The sequence below is a fragment of the Lemur catta genome, chromosome 5, assembly GCF_020740605.2.
Source record: "Lemur catta isolate mLemCat1 chromosome 5, mLemCat1.pri, whole genome shotgun sequence".
In the NCBI taxonomy this organism is placed as follows: Eukaryota; Metazoa; Chordata; class Mammalia; order Primates; family Lemuridae; genus Lemur; species Lemur catta.
In genome coordinates this window covers 76,777,061-76,804,396 of record NC_059132.1, presented here as the reverse complement: position 1 = coordinate 76,804,396, position 27,336 = coordinate 76,777,061, and the positions used below count along the sequence as shown (strand labels likewise).

Here is a 27,336-nt window from a genome sequence, read left to right as displayed (position 1 = left end):
GAAGGGGGAGATTCTGCACCCAGAGACCTTCCGCTGCTATTCCCTTGTGGTAGGGGTATACACAATATTTGCAGATAACGCCATCCTGAATCTTAAATAGGAGGGGGCTTGAATGAAGGTCATCTTCCTGTTTTCTGTCACACATCTGATTTGAGGTATAGGCTTACTTAGGCACATAGACCGAACTAATTTACGGAGACCCTATAAGGTTTCTGACAAGTTACAGTTTCAGAACCCCTAGTGTCAGTGTTCATTTATTTCTTCACAGTGTGCCTTTGCACTGTATATCCTGAAAACCAAGAAATTCTGGTTTGATTTAGTAATTCAGTTTAATGTCTATATGGTTCAGTTTTTCAAAAGAGATTTCACTGTGGTTTAGATCTGTAGCTTGCTTTCATCTTCATTTTCTGGTTCTTGCACGTTTTTCCTATCCACTGGAAATTTTCATTTTTCCACATCCTATATTTTCTCATTTTCTTTTGCTCCTTGTAATCATCATATAAAGACAAGTGAGCTTTTATTTCTTTTTTAGATCATACACACATTTTCTTGGAATGTTAAGAAGTTCTTTTCTGGGCTCCTTTTTACTGTCGTTTACTTTCAGCTCAGGGACTGACTTCTACTTACATCCCTGAATTATAGTTGGTTAGGATCTGATTTACTCTTTCTCCCTGAATTCTTTGATTCTCAAAGCTCCTTGCTTTTACTTGATGTTTCATCCCTATTTTCCATTGTTTGTTTGCAAAAGCCAGACTAGGGATGCAGCGATGGAGCCTTTTCATATCTGGAGATCATTTACATGTACTAGGTAATAATTCAACAAGTATTTGTTAACCTTCCACCATGTGCATCTTAAGTGCAATAATTTATCAAAACTGATTTGAACACATTTTTTTAAATGTCAGCAGGCTTGAATAAGATAAAATATGATGTTTTTAGACCCTTCTGCTGAAAGTTTGGTCCCTGGGCCAGCAGCAGTGGCTCGCGAACACTCACCTGGGAGCTCGTTAGAATGTAGAATCTCAGGTTGCACACACCTACTAAATACTGTTGAACGGTACGCTTTAAATCTCACCCAAGACTTACTGAATCAGAATCGGCATTGTAATAAGATCCCCAGGTGATTCATATGCATTTTAACATGTAAGAAAAGTAAGTGTACAGAGGTGTTTAATAAACATTTAAGGATATATTCATAGATTTTAATTATTTGCTAATTATTCCTAAAATTTACAAATATAGACTGCAGAATGAGTTTTAGTGCTTCAGTGATGAAAAGCAGCTTGGTTGGAGTCTTAACCTTCAATATTGGAGTGACATATTGCAGAAGTTTTGAGCCAAGCTCACTTTTTTTGATTTGTTAGGAGTTCAGCAAATCATTTTTGAATACCACATTGTGTGATGTAGGAAGAAATGAAACAGGTGCCTGGTTTTGTGGAAGCTACATTTTAGCAGGAGAGACAACCAATTATTCAAATAACAAAAATGATTTTGGGGCCATAGAAAGGAATGAAGTACTTATGCATGCCATAACGTGGACGAACCTTGAAAACATTATGTTCTTTGGATGAAGCCAGTCACAAAAGCCCATATGTTAACATGATTCCTTCCATATGAAAAGTCCAGAGTAGGGAAATCTATGGAGGCCAAAAGTAGTTTAGTGTTAGCTTAAGGCTGGGGCAGGGGGCTAGAGGACCAGGCAATGATAGCTAAAGGGTACAGGGCTTCTTTCCAAGGTGATGAAAATATTCTAAATTGACCGTGGTGATGGTTGCATGTACCTACTAAATACCATTCAGTGGTGCACTTTAAATGAGTAAACTTAATGGTATGTGAATTATATCTCACTAAAACTGTTAATCATTTTGGGCAGGGCTATGGAAGAAGAGTATGGGTGCTGTGAGCGTGTACAATGGAGGCTACACCCCTGGACAGACAGGCTTCTTTGACTGTGTGTCCCTTTTGCGAAGCTTTGGTGAATGTGTGGGAATTGCCTGGGCAGTGGCAGTGGGGATGCAGAGCTTTGCAGACAGAGGGGTGTCACTACCTGGGGCCCATGGCAGGAAGGCACACAGGACATTTGAGGACTTCACAGGCTGGTGTGATGGAGTGTGGGGTCAGGCGAGGAGAGTGCCATGAACGAGGCTGATGAGATGGCAGAGCCCAGGCCACGGGGGGACCTCTAGGATGTAAGGGACTTTGGTCTTTATGAGAAAACAACAGAAAATTACCAGAGTTTTAGTAATGAATGGGTATACTTTTTTTCCTGGATCATTCTTGCTTTTGGATAGCAAATGAATTGGATGGGAACCAAGAATAGAGATTGGGAGACCTATGGAGATTAGTGTAGTCATCCAGGGTTCTGACAGAAAAGAAAAATAGTGGAGGTTTCAGGATATATTTTGAACGTAGAGGAAACAGAACTTACTGGTGGAGTAGGCAATGGGGTAAAGGAAAGGGTGACTCAAGGGTGACTCTTAGGTTTTTGGCTTGTGCGTCTTGGTGAGTTCAGTGTTGGACATACTGAGTTCTGAGGAGCTGTGGTGACTCAACTGGAGTAGCTGAAGAGTTTCATTTAGAAGATGAGCTCAGATGAGTGTTCTGGGCAGGTGATAAAACTGAAAACTTGGCAGCATATGGGTGCTAATTGAGGTCACTAGGAAGAGAGGAAATAGCCCAAGCAGAGAGTATACGGCAAGGGTGGAGAACCTTTTCATGTTTGAAGGCTGCATTAATTTAGCTGTAATCAAATAGGGCCTCATTCAAGAAACTTCAATTAGATAGACTTAAAATGTACAATATTCTGTAAAAATCTAACTTCTATGTATTATACTTAATAATTTCAAAATGAAAACTGTTAATTTTAAAGTTAACTAACCTTTTAATGACTTTGTTGTGTCTGCTTTTTGTTGGAAAGCATTTGAATATTTGGTTGCAGCATGGAGGACGACAGTTTCAGTTGATCTTCTAGATGGGTATCAGTCATCTGTGACCTTAAGGGCATCTTGATTTGGGTCAGGTAGGAGAATGCAGATTTGCACCAATAAGTGCTTGAAAAGTAAGAAAGCATTTTTCAGGCATGTTGCCAAAGGCGTGGGTATTCTACTGCATGTTTCCATATTTGAATTGGATCTTTCTTAGCATCAAACAATGACTTTAAAAACGTCATCTACTGAGAACTCAATCAATTTCATCTGTAGTTCTTAGGTGCCTTGGTAATATCAACTAGGTGAGGCTGAAATGCTAATTTAAGTGTGATGTAATGACTCTGAAAGTCAGTGAACCTTTCCTTGTATCTTCCAATTAATAGGTCTATAACAGCTGTATATTCTTCAAATGATTCACAGATGTCATCCTGCTCATCAGTGACCTTCGCTAACTAGGGAAAATGTTCATCTGAAATTTCCTTTTGAGGAAGGAGTGTTTTTAAAAAAGATAGCTCTATTAAAAATGCTTGGATTTTTTTTTGCCTCATATCATATATAGACTTAGTTTGACCTTGAAAGGAATATTCAAGTCATTGTGATTTGACATAGTATCATACAGAAATGCTGCATTCCTATAGAAATCTTCTTTCAATAATTCTGATTCTGTTATTCATAAAATTTAACTATCTGTTCTTGTAGAGATAAAATTTTGGCTAACCCCTGTCCCTGCAATAGCCAGCACACTTTACAATGATATGGCAAATCCATGCTGAATACCTCGTCCTTCAACTTCAGTATGTTACAAAACTGATGATGCTGTGTTGCATTTGCATGAATATAGTAAACAATACTTATAACTTGTTGCAAAGTGTCACTTAAAATAGTAGCTTCAGCACAAAGATTTTGCTGATGGAAGATAGAATGAAAAGAAATGAGAGCATCTGGATCTGTTAATGCTTTTTTTGTATCTGTGCAATAAACCCTTCATGTTTTCCTGTCATGGAAGGTGCACTATCTATACATACACTCACTAAATTTACCAAATTCAGTCCAACTTCACATTTATCTTGAAAGTTGTTGAAGATATCTCTATTCCCTGTGTTCTGTTTGCAAGAGTGCCCAAAGTGAGTAATTCTTCATAGCAAAGAACATCTTCTGTTATGACCTGAATGAAGTATAAAATCTGCACCGAGTCAGTAGTATCAGTTGATTCACCCAAGGCAATTGAATAATACATGTTTTCCTTTTGAATTATTGCGTGAAGTTCTGTTAAGCTGAAGGCTAATTCATGCTGCTGGTCAGTTATGGTTCTCCTTGAAAGAGGCAGTAGTTTGTACGTTGAAACGTTATTAAGGGCCGGGCGCGGTGGCTCACGCCTGTAATCCTAGCTCTGGGAGGCCGAGGCGGGTGGATCGCTCGAGGTCAGGAGTTCGAGACCAGCCTGAGCAAGAGTGAGACCCCGTCTCTACTAAAAATAGAAAGAAATTATCTGGCCAACTAAAAATATATATACAAAAAAATTAGCCGGGCATGGTGGTTCATGCCTGTAGTCCCAGCTACTCGGGAGGCTGAGGCAGTAGGATCGCTTAAGCCCAGGAGTCTGAGGTTGCTGTGAGCTAGGCTGATGCCACGGCACTCACTCTAGCCCGGGCAACAAAGTGAGACTGTCTCAAAAAAAAAAAAAAAAAAAAAAAAAAAAGAAACGTTATTAAGGTCTAAGCATCCTGCAATGTTGACAATGTATTCTTTCACATTACTTAATCACTGAATGGCTTCCCTTTTTTCCTGAGTATATAAGCTACTTTATAAGTTGCTTCAGTGGAATTATTTCTAGGTCTTATTGCTGCTTGAAAGAATTGTCTTTGTTTTTGTTTTTTTGTGTTTTAATTTCTGCAATGCAGCCTTTTGTGCCTCTCCCTCTAATTTAAAATATTTGTGGTCCTTATGAGTGTTGTAATGCTGATGAGCACTGAATTTCTTTAATGTTGATATTGCAGTATCATAAAGCAAGCAAATCACCTCATCTTTAGCAGAAACAAGCTAATATTGCAATTCCCAATCCTCATTAAAAAATCTGTTTTCTTCCTTCAGTGTTCTCTTGGTCTTCTTTGACATCATGGGCTGTTAAGCAGACAGAATTAAAAAATACTGTTGAGCTGTGCAACTATTCACAAATTCTACTTCAGACAGAGACACAGTGCACTGTTCTCAAAAGCTGATAACAGACTGGCACACTCGACCCCCATAAACTCTCGCCAACCAGCCTCGTGTGATAGTGGCAGCAGTCAGGCGGGGGAAGTTAGATCTAAATCATGAGTGTAGCAGCTGTTAATTTAGCCCTTATGGCTTACTAATGTTCTAATTATGCTGGTCAATCTGGGAGGATTATTTCATTGACACTTATTACAGGAATTGGCTCACCTTTTATAGAGAATAAGGAGTCCCATGATCTGCCCTCTGCAAACTGGAGAACCAGGGAAGCTGGTGGCATAGGTTAGTACAAGTCCAAAGACCTGAGAACCAGGGGAGTTGGTGGTGTAACTTTCAGTCCAAGACCAAAGGCCTGAGAACCTGAGAAGCTGCTGGTATAAGTCCCAGAGTCCAAAGACTGGAAAACCTGGAGTTCTGATGTCTAAGGCCAGGAGAAGATAGGTGTCCCAGCTCCGGAATAGAGTGAATGCACCTTTCCTCTGTCTTTCTTCTCTATCTGAGCCCTCAGCTGATTGGGTGGTGCCCACTTACATTAGGTGGGGGAAGATCTTTGTTCCTCAGTCCAGTGATTCAAATGCCAGTCTCTTCCAGAAACATCCTCACATACATACCCAGAAATAACACTTTACCAGCTATCCAGCTATCCCTTAACCCAGTCAAGGTGACACCTAAAATTAACCATTACACCATAACACCCTCGTAGGACATTCTAGTGGACTGGTAGCTATGGAGGAAAGATATTCTTTTGGCATTAGTGGATGATGGGGGAACACTGTTTCTCTGGAGAACACTGACTAACACAAATGGACTCCTTTTTGTCCCTCACCTCTCTCCATCTGGTCTCCTTGGCCCATTGAATCTACCTGTAAATTTATGTCAAGTCTGCCCTGTTCACTCAGCTCCCATCACTGTTACTTTAAGCCTTCTCACCTGTATTAATCTAACAATCTCCTAAGCCATCTGATTTACCCTCTTACAATCGTGATTCTGTACTGCTGCCAAAGAGAATGTTCTTAAGTGCAAACTGGGTGTCACTCCAGCTTAGAAAACTTCAGGATACATTTGGATTTTTCATCATCTCCTCCCTGCCTATACGTGTCCAGCTGCATCTCCCACCTCCCCTACACGGCACACTCACATGTGCCCAGATCCTTCCCCACTCAGACTCTCTCCTCTGGCTTTGTTTGTTTTGTTTTGTTCTAGTTCAGAGACTTAGTCCCAGCATCACTCTACTTCCTGTCCTGGAAACCTCCTTCACCATCTCCAGATTGAGTCAGAGCTTCCTTTCCTCTGTGCTCCTGGAATGTCCTGCACATACTTCCTAATGGCATCCAGCACTTTTTAATATAATTGCTGCTTCTCGGTTCCCCTCACAGTGTAGATGTTGCTTCGGTTCCTCATAGATTGTGAATGCACAGTTTGACATCCAAGTAGGTGAAAAACCTATTTATGATAATCTGAGTAGAAGCTTACTCTGTTTTCTGTATAAACACAAAGTACTTTTTGCGCTTTAACTTACCCAGGAATACAACTACCAAGTAAATTGAAGGAAGATGATACTTTATCTGTAACTTTACCATTTTGCAAAAAGCATCACTGATGGCAGCATTTCCTGTTAAATTGAGTCACCACCTCAGGAGACCCGTATCAGTCTGCATTTGTAGCGACTGCGTGCATGCCAATTGTGTGTGGGCGCACGTGAACACGCATATATGCTTATTTAGCCCTTATTTTAAAATGTCAAATATGAAGCATCTATTCGTGTGCAGCACTCATTGCTGATTCTCTGTGATATTCTCTGAGATATTACAAAGTGCTTAACTGAATAAAAGGGCCTGGATCTGAAAGGGGAGAACAACTGGTATTTGGTATCAATTTTTTATAGCAAATACATAGGCTCTTGTTTTGTTATATTGACTTTTCCATGATAAACATTTTTAATAAATAGTTTTTAAATTCCTTTGATATGTTTCTTCATGTTTTAGCTGCAGCGGTAAGATAATCATCATTTTGTAAACCCTGGAAGAGGAAAGAGAGTCTCAGTGAATGGATTAAAGGTACTTTCAGCTTAGGGACACCTGGCAGGGGACTTCTGCCATGTGCAAATAGTGTCCTGTCCTTAATCAGGCACTGACTTGGGTACTGAGACTCTTGGCTTTAGTGTCCATACACCAGGGCCAGGTGCTTAACTTTGGGTACATTCTTGGGGTTTTCTGAGCCTCAGTTTCTACATATGTAAAATGAAAAGGATACATTTGATTATTTTGGTGGTTGTCACATTTGTTTTGATAACTATGTCCCTGGAAGAACACCATGAAATACATATGTGTTTAAAACTATCCTATTAACTAGGAAAAATTTTACCACCAGAAAATTTAACCATATAATATAAATGTAACAAAAGTTAAGAATACTTGTCCATGAAAAAGGTAATCTTCCAGACTGAGAATGGTTAGGTGCTTTTTCCCTATACCCTTTAACATTGTTCACTTTTTCTCTACCCATTGGTGTTTGCTGGCAGAGAAGCAAAGCTGAAATGGTAAGGGAAAATATTGCAAAAGATAAGCTTAAAACTGAGAAAATTCTTTCTGTTAACTTATTTTGTTTGCTGAAAGTTGGGAAAAGAGCATATAATTCTGTTCTGATGGTAGAATATAGAAAGAGAATTGAAAGTCTAGTTTCCACTGTTAGGAAGTTGTTTTGTTTTGTTTTGTTTTCAAGGTCTCCCTAAGACAATACCAATTCTCATAACACCAGGACACTTTTTTTTCCCCCAGACCACAGTAGGGCTGTTAGATTTAACAAATAATAATACAAGATGTCCAGGTAAATTACAATTTCAGATAAATAATGAATCATTTTGTTTTGTTTTGAGCATATGCATGATCCAAATAGTGCATGAAACAATTTGATTTCTAGAACAGTTCAGATCAACTAGTCCACTAAAGTTTGTGGGTTTTTTTGTGTGTGTGTTAGGTCCAAAAATATCCCCAAGTCCCTGCCTTGAAGCAGCTCATAGTGGCCACGGTTTGCTCTGAGGGAATTAATTAAGACAACTGTTGAGTAATAACAAGGTGCTTTGGCTCGAATATAAATAGTTCCCGAATTTGGCCAAGGAAGTCTGGTATGGGCTATTAATCCTGAACATTAAACTATCAAAAACGTGCCCACAGCGCACCTGGGAGTCTACACTGTAAATGGGAAGAATGACCCTGAGTTACCCCGGCTCCCCCTGGCAAGCCCCACACTCGCAGCCGGACTGAGGTGGTGACAGGTGGTCTTTAGCCATGTGGCTTCTAACAGAGGCCGCCCCCCCCCCCCCCCCCCCCGCGGCTGTGCCCTGTAGTCGCGGTGCCGCTCGGGCCCCTCTTCCCGCAGCTGGGCTCGGTGACGGGGGCGGGGCGAGGGGGCAGACAGCGGGGGAGGTTGTCAGGGAAGCGGGGAAGGAGGGACTTCGTGTTAGTGTTGGCCTTGGAGTGTAAAAACATCTGGGAAATAAAATGAGTGGGGCTGACTGGAAATGTGAACCTCTGCCAAGATTATGCAAGGAAGGTGCAGCGAGCATGGAGCAGACCCTCCCCCCCCACGCCGCCAGCTCGGAGATTTGCAAAAGCAACACCAGAGGAACCACGTTGCTACGCACGGGGCAGTTGGCCTCATTTACAAGCGTTTGTTCAGTTTGCTTTCCCCCAGGTCGCCTTCCATGGTGCCAAGCCGGTGCTGGGGAAGGACAGAGGAGCTCCGGCGTGGGTGAGGGTGTGAAGTCGGCTGCTGGGGCTGGAGTTGGCAACAGCCTGCAGGCGGGAGCCAGGGCCGGGAGGGCGCGGGGACAGATGGCAGAAACGGAGGAATGAGAGCTGAAGACTTAAAAAGAGAAGGAAGAGTCCTTGCTCGTTGGGCGGGGAGCAGCGCCAGAGGCCACGGAGAAGAAAAAAAGATGTTGGATAAACACAGCCTCCTTGCCCTGCCAGCTGCTAATGACCCTGGGGGCGGCGCTGTGAGGTCAACTGTGTCCCTCCGGCAGAAACTGAAGCGCACGGCCCATGCAGCTGCGCTCCCGTGTCCCAGCAGTCACCATCCTCCGCCGTTAATGGGGTGGACCCTCCTTCCAGGCTGTCCTCTGTACCCGTACTACTCCTGCTGTCAGGAATCGCCTCCCCGCCCCGTGCGCGAGGGGCTCCCACCCTGCACGGGGCTGATGGTGACTTAGCACCCCGGCTCTGCCCCTGCTCCTGTGCCCATCTCGGTTCCGCAGCATCCGCCTTCAAACTTGTCGAACTCAATGAGTTTTTGAGTACTCATTTCCAGCATGTGTTCATTTCCTTATAAACTATATGCAAGGATTGTAAATATAAGTATATAAATGTGAATATCTACATAAAATAAAAATATAGAAAATATAAAAATATAGATACTATATATAAAATAAAATATTAAAAATAGGAATAAAAGATGGAAGAGGTAAGGGGTGGGGAGCCTGTGGCCTTCTGGATCCTTGAGTGTGGCCTTTTGACTGAATCCAAGGGGATTTGTTCTGCAAAGTTTGGATTCCGTTGAGGGGCTGCACTCAGGAGCTGGTTCCTGGCTGCACCATGACCTGAATCTGATCTCATGGTCATGGCCCTCCACAGCCTCCCTCTCCTCCTGCCTGGCTCCACTTTGCTGACACTCAGGACCCCCAGAGATCACAGCTCCAGCTCCCCAGTGCCTAGGGACAGACTTACTTGAGAATCTTTAGCTAAATGCATGGACTTTCTGGCTTTCCCCCAGTACCAGGAGTCAGTGATAAATACTTGAATAATTTCACACTGCCTCTGGTTGCTTCTCTGAGCAAGGAGAAATTCTATCAAATGCCAGCTCACTCAGTAGCAGATCTGGGAGTAGGAATCCCTCTAGCAATAATGTGGTGGCACCCCCAGTGACAGTAAATCCCTGGGAACTAGAAGCAGCTGGGCCTCTGGGAAACCTGAGGCTGCTGGAAATGAGGAGGAAGTTAGGAAGTTCTGTTGCAAAGAAATCATTGGGTCCAATTAAATACATATACAGTTACGTAGAGGTCAAAACAAATTACAAAATGTTTCATCAGTATTTGAGGGAGAAAATTAGAAATGAATCTTACTAAATGATTGAAAATACCATTCAAATTACTATCAAATTCCGGAAAATACTGTTCATCTTTAGGCTTAGTTCCCTCATCTATTGATTTGCAAATACCAGCTTCCGTAGGTCCCTCACGGTCCTCACTAGAATAAGTCAATGGTAATGTATTTAGCCAAAGAAAGTAGCCATGTATTAGGCAATTGAACAGCTGCTGAAGAAGACAGCTTGTTATGGGGTTAGGGGTGGCTTTTTGCCACACCCATGTGAGCTCATCTGGGAACTGTAGCCCCAGCAGTCACCCTGTTAGCAGCTGTCAGGGAGGGGGAGTACTTCCGTTACTGAATTGCTGTGTCCCCCAGTGGCGTGACTGCCAGCACAGATTCAGATCATTCTAAACTACTCTTGTTTCTCTGTCCACTCTTGGTTTTCCCTATAATCCACAGTATCCCTTTTAGGAAAGAGGTGAGCAGGGTCTCATTTTCAGTCTTTCCTTCGCTTCTTTTCTCTATCTTTAATATCTACGTTAATCTTTAGGTGTTCATGTAAGAAAAGGTCTATCCTCTGTCTTGGTGGGTATTAATGTCTTAGTACTTTAAAAGCATAGTTTTAGGCAGGAGATGGAGAGGTTACAGCTGGATGACAGTCCAATGACACTTAGTGATAAATTTTTGTTTTGAAGAGGAAAACAAGTATATAGTGATGTCAGAAATGCTTCTCAAATTACAGCCTAATTTTTTGGCAGTTATCATAGTTCCCTTGGCCAAAAAACAACAACAACAAAAAGTTGTTTGGAGATGTCTTTTTGTTTTCATTCTATGTTACACTCTCTGGGAATTTTCTACTTTGCCTCCGTTAATGTTAGAAACTCAACTTCAGGAGGATAATGTACAATGTAAGCATTTTGTGTTTTGATTGGTTTTAAAGAAACGCTAGATTCAAGTTCTGAGTTAGCACTTTATTCTAAGTCTTGAAACTGTGGATTCATAACCAACCTGTTTTGAAATCTCATTTTAAACATATAGAGATAACGCTCTGAATTAGAACATATATGTAGAATTTATTTATTTATTCAAGAAATAGTCATTGACTGCTTCCTCTTTATCTGGCTGTATTCTAGAAATTGGGGGTAATAGTGGTGAACAAGACAAAATTCCTGCCATATGGAGTTTATTGTTACTTTTGGTGGGTAAGAGAAGAGTCCTGAATATAAAACTCAGTAAATAAACTAATAAATTAATAAGATTATTTCAGATATTAAATGCAAGATGGAACATAAAGCAGAGGTATTTATCAGGTTCTTAGCATGAAACAGGGGGTATAGTCAAATTAGGATAACTTGAGAAAAGTTTAATAAAAGTTCTGTTTCCAAAGGTGAGGGCAGGGGCGGGGTAGGAAGCTTTATAAATCAGTGCAGTACTTTGGGGCTAGTCACAGGTGCGAAGCCTGCAGTAGAGGGCACAGTTACCTGAAGGACAGAGAGGGCCAGGTAGGGAGGGCTGTCTTACAGGGATTCTGACCTTTGTGGGGGCAGGGAGGACTCAGCTGCCCTTGAGTTTCTCCAGGGAAGGAACTGGAGAATTAAGTCCCCAACCTCACCAGTTCCCTACTGGCCTAACCCACAGGAAGTTAGATGGCAAGAGGACCAGATGACATAATCCATCCATTCAGGTCAGTCTTCTGGGGCACAGGGCAGGTGGGAGAAAGGTGGAATGTGTGGCTCTGGAGCCATCTGGAGGTATCCAGCACCAGGGAAAAATGGGATATTATATGGAACTTACATTGCACAGTGATCTAAAATAGAATACTGCTTCTGCCTCAAAGATGCTTATGTTTTATTTGAGGTGGTCAAAAGTAAATCTGTGAAAAGATAACTAGCAAAGTAAAACTGGATATAGGTGACAAAAAGTGGTATCCATCTACACCGTAACTCATGTATTTGCGACAGGAAGAGATTGCTTCTGCTTTGGAAGACCAGGAAATATTTCATGGAGCGAGTACAATTGAAATTGGGCTTAAGGAATGGATAAATTGTTAATAGCTGGAAAGGAAGAAGGAAACATTCCAGGAATATAAAATGTCATGGGCCAAAGTGCACAGATGAGACATGTTCAGGAACAAGTTGGCTCTGGTGGTTGGATGATTCTGTAATCCTTTTAGAATCCAACTTGTAATTAAACTTACTTTCTTCTAAACTCCCAGCCAGTGTAGAAATTACATCTGTCAGTACTGGCTAACTTCCTTCCTTCCTCCCTCTCTTCTTTTCCCTCTCTACTTCTCTTTCCCCTCCCTCCTTACCCCTGTGCCTTTCAACAAATAGTTATGGCGCATCCGCAGTTTTCATAGTTGCAATAAGTAAGCACTAAGTCACTGCATTGAACAAGACCATGTTCCCACTTAGGGAGTTTAGTTCCAATTTTAGCATTCCAGAACGTTTCTCGGTAATTCAGCAAGGTAACAATAATTGCTGACACTATTGAACATTTGTTGTATGCCAGACACTGTTCTTATTCAAGGAGACTTAGTTTGTTTTAGGAAGAATGTATGAAAAGCTTAGGATAAGGGATTACTGAAATAATCTTCAACATTTTGGCCCTACAAAGCTAATTTGATTGTTTTAAAAAAAGATGCTCATTAGCTGAAATGTGAAATTGACTGGACAACCTACTGCATATCAAGTATGCATAAGATTTCAATTTTGCATAAATTATGGATTTGGAACATTTTTTCAGGGAGACCCATAGAAATTGAGTTTGGGTCCAAAGTGATTTCTTCTGCTCAGTGGGAACATTTCCTTTTCTTCTTCCTTTGTGAAATTTTAAACTGCCTAATGGCAGGGGATTGAGAGAGCAGCTAGAGGGAGGAGAGGGCTACTCAGGGGCTCAGCTTGAGGACACTGAGGTTGATGGGGTAACGCGTTGGTTAGTCCTCTCCAGAGACAGTGAGAAATATGACTTTGTTCTGTGCTCAGAGAGGTGCTTCTTTAGAGGCTTGCTGTGATTTCTCTCTATTTCTCATGTTGAGAAGACAGAATTCATTTGGAAAAAGAGATCTTCATGATTCATAATTAGCAATTGTGTGCTCTTTTTTTTTTTTTAAAGCTTTCTGGAAACTGATTTTTCCTAATAACTCTTTTTTTCCTTATAATTAAACCAAATCAAATTTATTTGATGTTTGAGAATGCATGATACATTGAATTGAAGAGTAGGATCCATTTTTAAAAATTATTTAAGCCCTGTATTAACCTGTATGCCACTAATATAAAGCAAACTCATAAACATTCCTTTATAAATGCTAATTGGGTCAATTGCACATAAGAATAATTCTGATGTTTTTTATGCCAGAAATTTTTTTATTTTATTCATTTCCATAAATAATGCCTTCAGGCTTTTTTTAAAAAAAATAAATTTTACTGTGTGTATTTAGGTATACAACATGATGATATGGGATAAATATACTGTGTATAGTAAAATGGTTACTGTAGTAGAAGAAATTAACATATCCATCATTTCACAGAGTTACCCATTTTATCCAACTCCCATGGCAAGAGCAACTATTAATATAATCTACTCATTTAGCAAAAATCCTGAATACAATACACTGATATTATTAACTATAGGCTTATGTTGTACATTAGCTCTTTTGAATAGTTCAGACTTTTCATCCTATGTATTGGCTACTTTGTATTCTTTGACTTGCATGTGCTTATTTCCTTCCTGCTCGCCGCAACCCTGCCCTGCCTTGATAACCACTGTTTTATTCTCCATCTCTATGTATTTGACCTTTTTCTTAAAAAAAAGTTTTCACATATAAGTGAAAACATGCAATATTTTTCTTTCTGTGTCTGGCTTATTTCACTTAGCATAATGTCCTCTAGGTCCATCCATGTAGCTGTGTCCTTAATTTAAAAAGTCCTCAATAAAATATTAGGAAACCAAATTCAACACCACATCAAAAAAATTAGATATCACAATCAAGTGGGATTTATTGATATTGGCCTGCAGTTTTCTTTTCTTGTTTTTTTAAAAGGCTGAATAATATTCTTCTCTCTCTCTTTCTCTCTCTCTCTTTCTTTCTGTGTGTCACAGTTTCTTTATCCATTCATCCCCTGATAGATACCTAGGTTGCTTCCACATCATGGCTATTGTGAGTAATACTGCATTGAATATGGGAGTGCAAATAGCTTCATGGTGGTGTCATATTTCCTTGCTTTTTCATATTTCATTCCCCTGCATTGATGTCTGAGCATCTGGTAGAAAAATCATCTCTTCCCAATTTTACACGCTGACTTTCATAGGGGAAAACTTTCACCTGCAGGTGGGTCTTAGTGTGCTGGTTGGGAAGGGCCTAGTGACCTTGGTTCCAAGCATATGTAGTGGTATAGCCTCTGTGCAGCTTTTTCAGCTGCAGTCAAACTCAGTGATGAATGTGGGTGTCTCAGTGGCCTAGGCCGTAGGAGTCCGTGGCAATGGTGGTGGGAACATAGATTGTTAGGGTGGGTTCTCAGTGCCAAGGGCTTTTAGATCCTTCTGTTCTCATTTTACCCACAACGGGGAGTCTTCGTTGAGGCTATGACTCCTGATGTCACATCTGACATGACCCACAAGCAGCTGCGGTGGTTCTGGTTTCCAGGGCACAGGTGCTCAGAGCGGCTGTGGAGCCAGAGTCCCAGGCTCAGGGTACGGCAAACTTATGGCACCTGGGTCTGTGGTGCAGGTTTAGTCTCTGAGGCATGGTTGGATGTAGACTGCCCACAACGTTGGGGTCTGAGACTATGAGGCGCCCCCGCCCCAATCAGCTCAGGGCCCGGAGGCCAGGTTGTAGTTGTGATTCTCACCTGAGGGAGGGCAGGGCACGGTACTGGCCTGGCTCTGGGGACGAAGGGGTGCTACGGAGTTTAGGCTCAGGGAGCAGAGTGCATGCAGCTGCAGTTCAGGAACCAGAGCCAGCAGGGCACAGTGGAAACTCAGGCCCCAGGGGATGAAGCACTGCATCACGGTGACTCTGGACCCTAGGATGCTGGCACATGGCAGTATTCCAGACTCTTTGAGGCCAGGTGCAGCAGCAGCAGGACTCCAGAATGGTGGGATGCAGCTGTCGCTTGGGCCGGGTCCCCAGCCCCTTCCCGGCGGCCTCCTCTGGTCCCCGCTGCAGCACCGTGATGCAGCAGAATAGCATCCCAGCCCTTCGACCTCGCAGCCACGGCCCAACCCCGGGCCCACAGGGGGCGGGCGGGATCCCTACGTCCTGAGTCTCTTCCGTGCACGCCAGGACATTCCCTTTACTAGGCGCGGACCAGCTCAGAGCAAAACCGTCCCTGTGCACCCGGACCCCCAGCACATCCACTTCTTGTGCGCACCAGGCCCAGGGCTCCAGCACACACGCAGGCCTCAGGCCCAGGCTTCAAGATGAGCACGCTGCTCGCTGCTCGACAGGGCTCCAGAGAGACAGCCAGGCACACCCCGCAAGTCTCGGGCCAACCTCCCGAAGAGGACACACAAGAACAAACCAAGGAACGAACATAAGACACACACCCAAACCAACCGGCCCACCAACCACTCAGTGCATCTAACCACCCACCACCCAACCAAGCAACAAGGAGACCCAGCTCTGGGCCCCTGGGTGCTGCAGCATGCAGGCCCGACAGGAAATGGGGCGGAACATGCCTCCCAGACACGGGGCTGCACGTCCTCAGACCTGCGGGTGACAGGCCAGCCCCGGCCCTGCCTGTTTGTCCTGGCCCAGCCCCGGGCACCCTCCCCACCCTGCCCTTGCGTGGGAGAAAGGGCCCTCTCTCGCTCACTCTGCCTCTCTCTCTGACCTCATGCCTGAAAGGCTGCCTCTGCGTGTGTGCGTGTGGGTTTGCTCTTTGGGGTGTGGGACGGTGGTGTGTCCGTGTGTTTGGGTGGGTGCACGTGTGCGCGCGGGCACGCCTGTCAGTCTGTCCCTGCCCTGATCAGGGCCAGTTGCTCTATCGAGGGCCACCGTGAGGGGGAGCAGCGGCGCCCACGGGCCTCCGGAGTCCTGGTGGCGGGGGCTGCCTGCGGGTGTGCGGGGGCAAGGGGACTTCTGTGGAAGGGCAGTGGCAGGGCTGGGCCAGTTGGTGCCCTCTGGGCAGGCCGGCGGCTCCGGGTGGGTGGGGCATGATGGGGCCCGGCAGGAGGGGCGGCAAGGGACCCGGGAGGGGTCCGGCGGCCCGGCCGGGCGGCGGGCAGGAGGGGAACGCCAAGGCCACGGAGTCGGGGCACGGACGCCTCGGGCCACAGCCCGCCCTGAGCGGGCCCGATCTGTTGCGATCACGGAGTCGGACGGGGGAGGACCCGGAGCGTCCAGGTATGGGAGAGCGGCTGTAAGGCCGGCCCCGCGGTGACCGAGGCCTCTGGCGCCCCTCAGTGCAGCGGCCCCAGGGCCTTGGGCAGCGAACTGGAAGGCCAAGGTAGCGCTGGAGCGCGGCGGCGGCGGCGGCGGGGGTGGCGGGCGGGAGTGGGCGGGGCAGCGCAGCGCAGCCTTTTGAGGCATCCAGGAGCGCCTGCTAGCGTCTACGGCCACACCACCCTGAACGCGCCCGATCTCGTCTGATCTCGGAAGCTAAGCAGGGTCGGGCCTGGTTAGTACTTGGATAGAAGACCGCCTGGGAATACCGGGTGCTGTAGGCTTTTTGCCTCTTTTGTCACCGGCCTCCCAAACAGGCAGCAGTCTAGTGATGACTCCACTCGCCAGAGAAGGGGTTGTCTTAGCGATTCAGAATCTAGAGGGCTAGTCCACTTCCAGGGAAGCAGGATACGACAGTTCTTTGGCCTGCAGGGTGGAAGTGTCTCAGCTCAGCCAATGCTCTGTTTCTTTAGGATGCATGGTACCATGTCAGCTCAACCCGGGGATGCACAGGTGCTTGGCTTGGCCAAGGTACCACTTTCCCAGGGGAACTCCAGGCAACTCCCTCAACTGGGTTTAACACCTGTGAGGACTTCAGGAGTTCCCAATGGTGAGGACTGTAGGTAATGGGGCAGCTGGGGTTCTCCTACTTACCTTTTCCCTGCAGGGAGAAGTCCTTCCTGGTTCCCAGCTGATCCTGACTGGGGGATGAGGTGGTGGAGGCCCGATGTTTCCTTTCTTTTTCTGTGTGTCCATCCTGACTTTCTGAGCTCCGCAGGGTTTCTGCTATTCCTTTGATGTACTCTGGCACTCTCCCTTAGCTACTGTCATCAAATTGTACTTGCTTATTTGTTGCGTTGGTTGTCTATGTGTTTGGATGAGTACAAAGGCCTTGTAGTAGGCTCTCTTGCTCTATTCCATACAACCTTCCCCCTCATAACTCTTAAGTCTTTGCTTTCTAACATTACCATAGTTCAAAGAAATAAGTTATGTACAAAAATAATGACAGCCTGTATGAGGGAAGGCCAATGAATATATTTTATTTTCCCTACTCACCATATATGAATTATAGATCTCATTTGAAAGTTTTTCCTCAAGAACTATCAACCTTTTTGGATAGAGTTTCAGTGCTATTCTTACTAAACTTGTACATTAAATGTAGCTCAGGAACCATCATAATATTTAAATTGGAGTAATCATTGGGTGACAAATGAGATGATATTATTAATGTGATTTTAAAATGATCTGGCTGAATGTATTTCACACATGAGAGAACTGTTTTAAATTTGCATTTTTATCACTAAAATCCTGGAACCTAGGTATTTGAGAAGTTAATCTTAAAGATATATTAGTGTTAACTTTCTCATTTTGAACTTGCTATCTAAGGTTCATGCCATATCAAATACATTTGGACATGACATAGGCAATCTGAGGGTAAGAGACAGATGGTACTTAGGGTAGGTGGAAGGAGCATAAAGGAGGGTTCAGTTTCAGAAGCTCTCGTTTTTGGAAGGAGCTAGGGAGGATGGTGTTCAGGAAGGAGGAGAAAATGCAGGATATAGTAGTGGGAATGAATGCAGTCTTTTGTCCTGTGCCACCGATAAAAAATGGCTGCCCTGGGACCACCACTGTGGAGTTTGCAATTAAACAGGCTTTGCAAGCTCTGGTGCAGCCAGACTCTGCAAGACCCTGGAGAAACTCATGCAAAGCATTGCACCAAAGACTAGAGGGAAGGATCTCCAGGCTGTGTGGAGTGCCTCGCTCACATAGCTGGGTATTGTGCTTATAGCAAAGTCTGTGCTCTTAGCCACCACAGAAAGAGACCAGGACCTCTGTTTCTGGTGAACTGTGTAACTTCTTAAACACAAGTATGTGGAAAGGCAGAGCATTCCTGGTATTAATATTTCTTTAAAAAATTTTAATTGCCTGTCAACAAAAAAGAGTAAAGAGTTTATATAATGTAAATTCAGTTTAGAATATCTCCTAGGACAAGGCCTATGCTATAGTCCAGAGCAGGGGTGGGGAAACTTTTCATATTGGAAGGCAGCATTAATTTAGCTGTAATCAAATAAGGCCTCATTCAAGAAACTTCAATTAGATGTACTTAAAAATGTACATTATTTTGTAAAAATCTAACTACTATGTACTTACTAATTTCAAGAAAATGAAAACTATTTGCTAATTTTAAAGTTAACTAACCTTTTAACGACTTTGTTGTGTCTGCTTTTTGTTGGAAAGCATTTGAATATTTAGTTGCAGCATGGAGATTTGCAATTTCAGTTGATCCTCCAGATGGATATCAGTCATTTGTGACTTTAAAGGCATCTTGATTTGGGTTAGGTAGGAGAATGTAGATTTGCAGCAGTAAGTGGTTGAAAAGCAAGAAAGCATTTTTTGGGCATGTTGCCAAAGTCATGGGTATTCCACTTCATTTTTCCATATTTGAATTGGATCTTTCTTAGCATCAAACAGTGACTTTAAAATGTCATCTACTGAGAGCTCAATGAATTCCATCTGTAGTTCTTTAGGTGCCTTGGTAGGTGAGGCTGAAATGCTAATTTGAGTGTGATGTCATGACTCTCCAAGTCAGTGAACCTTTCCTTGTATTCGCCAATTAATAGGTCTATAATAGCTGCATATTCTTCAAGTGATCCACATATATCGTCCTGCCCATCAATGACCTTCACTAACTGGGGAAAATGTTCATCTGAAATTTCACTTTGAAGAAGTCTTTTGAAAAAAGATAACTGTTTTTGAAATGCTTGGATTTTTTTGCCACATATCACAGATAGACTTAGTTTTACCTTGCAATGAAGTATTTGAGTCGTTTTGATTTGACATGATATCACATAGAAATGCTGCATTCTTATAAAAACCTTTCAATCATTCACATTGCTCATTCTGTTCTTCATAAAATTTATCTGTTCTCGCAGGAATAAAATTTTGGCCAAAACCTATCCCTGCGATAGTCAATGCACTTTAGAACAAAAGATATGGCTGAATCCACACTGAATATCTCATCATTCAACTTTAGCATGTTATGAAACTGACTATGCCGCCTTGCATTTGCATGAATATACTTAACAATACTTATAACTTGTTGCAAAGTGTCACTCACAATGGTAGCTTAAGCACAGAGATTCTGCTGATGCAAGATACAATGAAAAGAAATGAGGGCATCTGGATCTGTTATTTTTTTGTATCTGTGCAATAAATCCTTCGTGTTTTCCTGTCATGGAAGGTGCTCTGTCTGTACATACACTCACTAGATTCAGTCCAATTTCACAACATTTACCTTGGAAGTTGTGGAAGATATCTATTCCCTGGGTTCTGTTTGCAAGAGTGCCCAAAGTGAGTAACTCTTTGTAGCAAAGAACATCTTTTGTTATGACTTGAATGAAGTATAAAACCTGCACTGAGTCAGTAGTATCAGTTGATTCATCCAAAGCCATTGAATAATATATATTTTCCTTTTGAAGTATTGCATGAAGTTCTGTTAAGTTGAAGGCTAATTCACGCTGCTGATCAGTTATGGTTCTCCTTGAGATAGTTGTTTGTGCTTTGAAACATTTTTGGGGGCCTAAGCATCCTACAACTTTGACAATGCATTCTTTCACAATTTCTACACCACTGAATATCTTCCCTTTTCCTCCAAGTATATAAGCTACTTTATAAGTTGCTTTAATGGCCTTATTTTCAGGTGTCATTTCTGCTTGAAAGAATTGTTTGTGCTTTTGCTTTTAATCTTTTAATTTCTGCATTACAACCTTTTGCGCCACTCCCTCTAATGTAAAATATTTATGGTCCTTGTGAGTGTTATAATGCTGATGAGTACTGAATTTCTTTAATGTTGACATACAGTATCACAAAGCAAGCAAATCATTATCTTTAGCAGAAACAAGATAGTATTGCAATTCCCAATCCCATTTAAAAATGTTTTCTTCCTTCAGTGTTCTCTTGGTCTTCTTTTACATGATGGGCTGTTAAGCAGACAGAATTAAAAAATACTGTTGAGCTGTGCAACTATTCACAAATTCCAGGTCAAACAGAAACACAGTGCACCTTTGTCAGAAGCTGATAACAGAGTAGTGTACTCGATGCCCATAAACTCTTGCCAACCAGCCTCGCATGGCACTGGCACCTGTCTGGAGGAGAAAGTTAGAACTAAATGATGAACATAGCAGCCATCCATTTAGCTTTTATGGCTTACTAATGTTCTAATTGTGCTGGTCAATCTGGGAGCATTATTTCTTTGAAATTTATTTTATTCTTTGGTATTTTAAATATGTTCATTTTAAATAAAATCTAATAAAATACAAACATGTGTTAATAACAATAAAAGGATATGTTCTGTAAAATTTGGTTTCAGTCAAAAGGCCACACTTAAGGACCTAGGAGGCCACATGTGCCTTTAAGGCTGCAGGTTCCCTACCCCTAGGCCAGAGTTACCACATCACCTCTGTGTCCATCATGCCTGGTACACCTTTGATTTTTCGCTCTTGGTGAAGCAAGTTGGGGTTGATGTAAACAAGGAGGAAAGCATAGCAGCCTTTCAGTAGCAAATTAACAGAGACCAGATTTTAGACATGTGGGGGAACTAGAAGTCAAGGTAGATATGAGTCAGCCTCCTAAAGTCAGATCTGTAACAAGTAAGAAAGTCCTTACAATGGGGAAGGAGCTAGAGAACCCTCCATCCCAAGAAAAATGCCCCTCAAGCTCAGAATTTGGATAGTTTAGTGTACATCCTGTCCTCTCCCATGTTGCCATGAAGAGGATTTTTGGGACCACTGTTGCAAACATACCGACTGGTTGCAGACCCCAGTATGTATGGGACAGTCTCAGGATTCCCTAGGACTTTGGGAGGATGGGCACCTTCATATTTCTTGGAGTGTTTGGTATCCAGCTGCATTTGGGAGGGAAAGGACTGGGCAGGCCTGGCATCTTTTTTCTTTTGTGAGAGAGACCCCAGAGGAGGGGAAGAGTGGAACCTGATGCTGACTACTTCCTTTCCAAGAAGTCACTTACATCCCATTTCTGAGATTTGTTAGAAGAAACTGTTATACACCGTCAGGTGCAGTTGGGAAATTGGCAATGTTGTCCAACACAATAGCAAAAGAAAGGGAGGTGGGATCAATGCAGCTAGTTGGAAGAGATGCACTTTCCACAAGTAAATATAACATATAACTCCTTTGAGGGAAAACTATGTAATAGATTTGTCAGGATTCCAAAAAGTTTTCCTGGAGTAAGATGCAACGAAATGAAGGAATTTAGTCATTAACAGTCTTGTGTAGGGTTGCTTTTCAGAAGAAAAACATTAGGGGATATCATTTGCACTTCTTGCTACAACAGAGTAATTTATACTGGACTTGTCCTCCCACCACAAGCAGCACCTGTTGTCCACAGGTGTTGGACAACAGGCAGAGCAGGACTGGATTGTTGACAGAAGAGAAACATATGGGATTAATCCCTGGTTTGTCCTGGCTCTTTGATTCAGGGGGCATTTCTAACTGTGGCAAAATGAGGTGGAGCTCAAGAGTGGTGGTCTTGCTGAACTGAGAGGCAGTGGTTGGGTTTGGGGGCTGCAAAACTTTGTGAGTAGAGTGCTGGAGAAGAGGAAGTTGCTTAGAGGGGAGCACCAAATATTTGCTCGGTGTTTACTATAAGTCTGTGGGGCAGGCCTGGGCTGTGCATATGCTGGCCAACACTCTGACATGCAGCAGAGAACGGTTGCTGTGGGGGTGAGAGCGGACATGGAGAAACCAGAGTGCATCCAGTGCTAGGAGACAGTGGTGTTACATTACGGAGGCTGGGAGACCTCGGTGAGCAACCTGGGCATTCTTCTGAGATCCCGGAAAGGCCACACCTTAGGAAGAAGGAACAAGCCTTTAGGTAAGGGTGTTGCCCTAAGGACAAAATGCTTACTCTGTAAAGGAAGACAACAGAATTCAGGCTATTTACAATGTATTGCACACAATACCCAGCATACAATTAAAAAAGAAAGTTACTGGACATATAAAGGAGCAAGAAAATGCGACTCAGCATCAAACCCTGTGAAGTAGACCCCAAGATGTCACAATGTTAGATTTAGATAAGGACTTTAAAACAGCGATTATAAATATGTTTAAGGACTTAAAGAAAAGGATCTTTCTAATGAGGGGAACATATGGGAATGTCAGAAAAAATTAGAAACTATAAAAATCATTTAAGAAAACTCTAGAAATGAAAAGGAAAAATCTGAAATAAAAAGTCTCAACTGAAAAATGAAAATAAAAAATATAATTGAAGTCCCTGAGGGAGAAGAGAGAATGAATAGGGGAATATGTATGTTCTTCAGATATATATAATACATATACTCAAATATACTCTCACAGACACGCACGAACACACACACACACAAAGAAACAAGGGCTGAAAATCTCCCAAATTTGTAGAAAAACATCAATGTACATATCTAAGAACACTAGCAAATGCCATACAGGGTAAATAAAAAGAGAAATATGCTTAGACATATCTTCGTCAAACTGCCAAAAAACAAAAATAATGAGAAAATTTAAGTGGCTAGAGTTGGGGGGAAGAGGGTGGGGTATGGGGAACACATTACAAGGGCAATTTAGGTAACCAAGATGTTTATACCCCTGTAATATTCTGAAATAAAAAAATTATAAAAAAAGACATTGTAAGTAAACAAAATTACAATCTCTAATGAACATAGAGATAAAAATCCCCAAGAAAGTATTAGAAAATCAAATCTAATGATATATGAAAAAATAATAAAATCAAGTGGGATTTATCCCAGGAATTCAAGGTTGTTTAACATTTGAAAATCAATGTAAATTAGCCACAATAACAACAAAAAAAGGGAAAGTTTATACAGTCATCTAAATAAATGCAGAAAAGGTATTTGAAAAAATTCAACACTTGTTTAGGATGAAAACAAAAACCTAACAGCTGTCAACAAACTGGAAAAAAGACCTAATAAGGGCATCTACAAAAATTTATAGCTAACTTCATACTTAACATGAAACACTGGATGCTTTCCTGCTAAAATCAGGAGGAAGGAAAAAGTGCCTTTTGTCACCACTTCTACTCAGTATTTGATATGAAGTTCCTTGCCGGAACAGTACGTCAAGAAAAGTAAAAATAAAAGGCAAACTGTTGGGAAGGATGAAATAAAATAGTCTCTATTCATAGACAACATAATGGTTTATTGAAAACCCTGAGTAATCTATAATAATTTGCTAATAAGTTAATTTAGCAAGATCCCAGGATGCAAGGTCAATACGCAACAAGCAATTGTTTTTCTATATATTAGCAATAAAAAGTAGTAAATGAAATTTAAAAAATTCAATGTTTAAATAGTATCAACAATAATATACTAAGAATACATTTAATAAAATGCATGTAGGATCTGTACACAGAAAACTACAAAACTCCACTGAGAAATATAAAGAGGATCTAAATAAATGGAGAGATATATAATGTTCATGGACTAGTATACTTAATACTTTTAAGATGCCACTTCTTCCCAAATTTATATATAGCTTTGCTGATTTTATAAAAGTTTCAAGTTGATTGTAAAATCTATACGGTAATACAGAGGATCTAGAACATTTTGGGGTGGGCGGAATGCTGGGGGAGATATCCTATTTGATTTAAAACTTTGTATAAAGCTATGCTAACCCGGAAAGTGCAGTATTAGCATTAAGAAACACACACAAATCAGTGGAACATAATTAGAGTCCAGAAAGAGATCTTCACAATTGATTTTTGACTAAAGTACCACGGTAATTTAATGTTAAAAAGAAAATCTTTCCAGTAAATTGTGAAATGACTAGATATCTGTATGAGAAAACTTTAACCACAATCTCATATTATGCACAAAAATTAATTTTAGATTGCTTGTAGACCTAAACGTAAAAGCTGAAACCTTAAGACTTCTAGAGGAAAATGCAGGAGAATATTTTTATACTCTTGAGGCAGGAAAAGATTTCTTGGAGAGGACATAAAAAGCCCAAATTATAAAAGAAAAATAAACTGGTAAAATTGAACTTCATCAAAGTTAATAATGTATTCTTATCAGAAGACACTATTAAGAAAATGAAAAGGCAAGGTACATGTTGGTAGAATATATTTTCTATATTACTATAATCAATAATAAAATGCCAAACAAGTCAATAAAAATGGGTAAAATACTTGAACAGATACTTCACACACACACACACACACACACACACACACACACACACAGAAGATATAGGAATGGCCAATCCATGGAAAAGTGCTCAACATCATTAATTATCAAGGAAATGAAAGTTAAAATTGTAATCATATACTACTTTATACACACTTGAATGGCTAAAATTTATTAATAAAGATCTGATCACATTAATGTTGATAAGGATATGGAGCAACTACAGCTCTCACATATTGCTGGTAAAATACCTAGGGAGAAGCATTCACTAGTTTCTGATGTAGTTAAATACATGTGTACCCAATGACCCTGCAATTCTGCTTATAGAATTTTACTCGAGAAAAATGAAAACATATGCCTACAAAAAGACCTGCACAGGAATGTTCCTAGTAGTTTCATTCATAATAGCCCCAAACTGGAAACAACACACATGTTCATGGTGAATGAATAGATTATGATATACAGAGTTAATAGAATACTATTTAGCAGCCTGAAAGAATAAACTACTGAAACATGAAACAACAGGGATGAACTTGAAAAACCTTATGTTGAGTGAAAAAAAAAGAACAGAAATAAAAAAGCACATATGTGATTTCATTATGTGAAGTTAAGAACTAGCAAAATTAATCTATGGAACAGAAATCAGAACTGTGGTTGCTTATAGGGGTGGGGGGTGACTGGGAGGAGAATGAGGAAACTTTTTGGGTGATTGAAATGTTCTGTATTTTGGTCAGTGTGTTGATTGCACACACTCATTCTCTCTCCTACGTCAAAACTCATCTAACTGTACCTTTCTCTCTCTCTCCTACGTCAAAACTCATCTAACTATACCTTAAGAACAATGCATAATTCTTAATATAAATTTTACTGCAGAAAAAAGTGATGGGAAGGGGTGTGGGATAAGAGAATGGACTTCTTCATTCCCTGGAGCTGCATGCAGTTGGCAGTTTACAAGTTGTAAGCGTGAAGGGGGTGGGCAGAGAGGAATGTGGTAGGTTTAGGGTAAAGGAAAGGTGAACATAAGAGCAGCGTCACATTGGAGAGAGGGAGGATTTTGCGGCAGTCATGAGTGTGAAACTTTGAGGGAAAGGGAAAGATGTCTAAGAAGGGTTTTGAGGGAGTTTTGTTTGAAGCAGTGTGTAGACTTGCGTCAAGAAAATGTAAAGTAAAGAGCTCCTTTATTCTTGGCTTTCAGAGTAGATTCGTATTGCTTTTGAAAGTGTCGCCATGCTGAGACTAATCATATAAGGACTCAGATTCATCACGGTGTCAGGGAACATGCCCAGGCATTTCCAACTCTCTTGTTTAAGCATAAAACAACTCAACACCCTGACAGCAGGAGAGGCAGGGGTAGTTGGGTGTGTCCTGAGGAGTGTAGTGTAAATTTCTGGTTTCTTGGACAAGAAGGGCCTTTGTAAGAAATTCTACAGAGGTCCTTATATCATCAAACAATAAGGGCTACTCTTAAAAGCCTAGTTATTTTTAAAGAGAAATGTTACTCATGTTTTATAAGTGAAAAATCCTGGTAATTTCTTCATGGGTTGCTTGTACAGAGTGAAATGCCCTGTGGATTTGTGTGCTCTTGCAGCTTGTTCATAGCAGCTTGGCATTCCCTCTCTATTCCTTTACTCCCAGAGGGATCCCTTAGATTTCCCTGGCTGTTCTGAAACAGCTTGGAGCTATGAAAACCTCAGCAAAACATTCTGGAAGCTGCTGGAATTTACTTTGTTTACTCCTCAGCCATTAAAGCCCTACATTGGTTATGGATTCAGCTTTGGTGCACGAATCCCTTTGTCACCAACTCCCTCTGCTGGCCATGAATCTCCATGAAATATTAAAGACAGCAACTCCAAACAAAAACAAAATGATGTTTATTTATGAGTAAGCACTCAGTGAAACTTAGTTTGTTATTCACAGTTCTTTTTCCTTCTCATCTTCCCATCTTTATCCATCAACTCCAGCACTGCTAGTGTCGTACTGTTTGGTTCCTAGCTCTGAACCACCACGCCTCAACACATCATTGTTGGGGTCAGTGATGAGGCATGTCTCAAATAATGTGTCCTTTCTCTTTTTTTTTTCTAAATACAGAGCACTTAAAATATGTATTTCCATAAACTGTCTCTAACTATTAACAGACTTGTGCTTACTATTTTTTTTTTTTTTTACAATTTTGGCACATTTTAATGTTAGAATCTTGGATGGCATCTGATTTGGGGGAAGGATTAAAAGCAAAGGGAGAAGGGTGGGTACGTAAAAGTTGAATTACCCTTAACAGTTCTGGGAATGATACCATATTTTAAAATCAATCCAGAATGGAAAATGGAAGTTGCTTTCAGGCATGACAGTCTAGCATTTATAGCTCCGTCTGTTTTCAGTTCTCCCTGAAGACAGATATCATGAAATAGTTTATGAAACTCCAAATCTCCTCTTAAGATGATGTGTTTTGGAGGCATGGAAAAAGCCCACAAACACGGAGGGCTCATGCTGGTAAGTCTGTTTCTTATTCCTCTTCGACCTAGCAGGAAGGAGGGAGGAGAG

At 41.7% G+C, this 27,336-nt stretch overlaps 1 protein-coding gene and 1 non-coding gene across 2 annotated transcripts in view; both read left to right on the top strand.

Annotated features, from left to right (window-relative positions):
- Nucleotides 1-27,336, top strand: part of DCHS2 (dachsous cadherin-related 2) — a 193,307-nt gene that overhangs the window by 61,732 nt on the left and 104,239 nt on the right. The window lies entirely within an intron of this gene.
- LOC123638937 lies at nucleotides 16,773-16,891 on the top strand. Its single transcript, XR_006735520.1, has one exon. It is a non-coding gene; the product is annotated as a 5S ribosomal RNA (ribosomal RNA).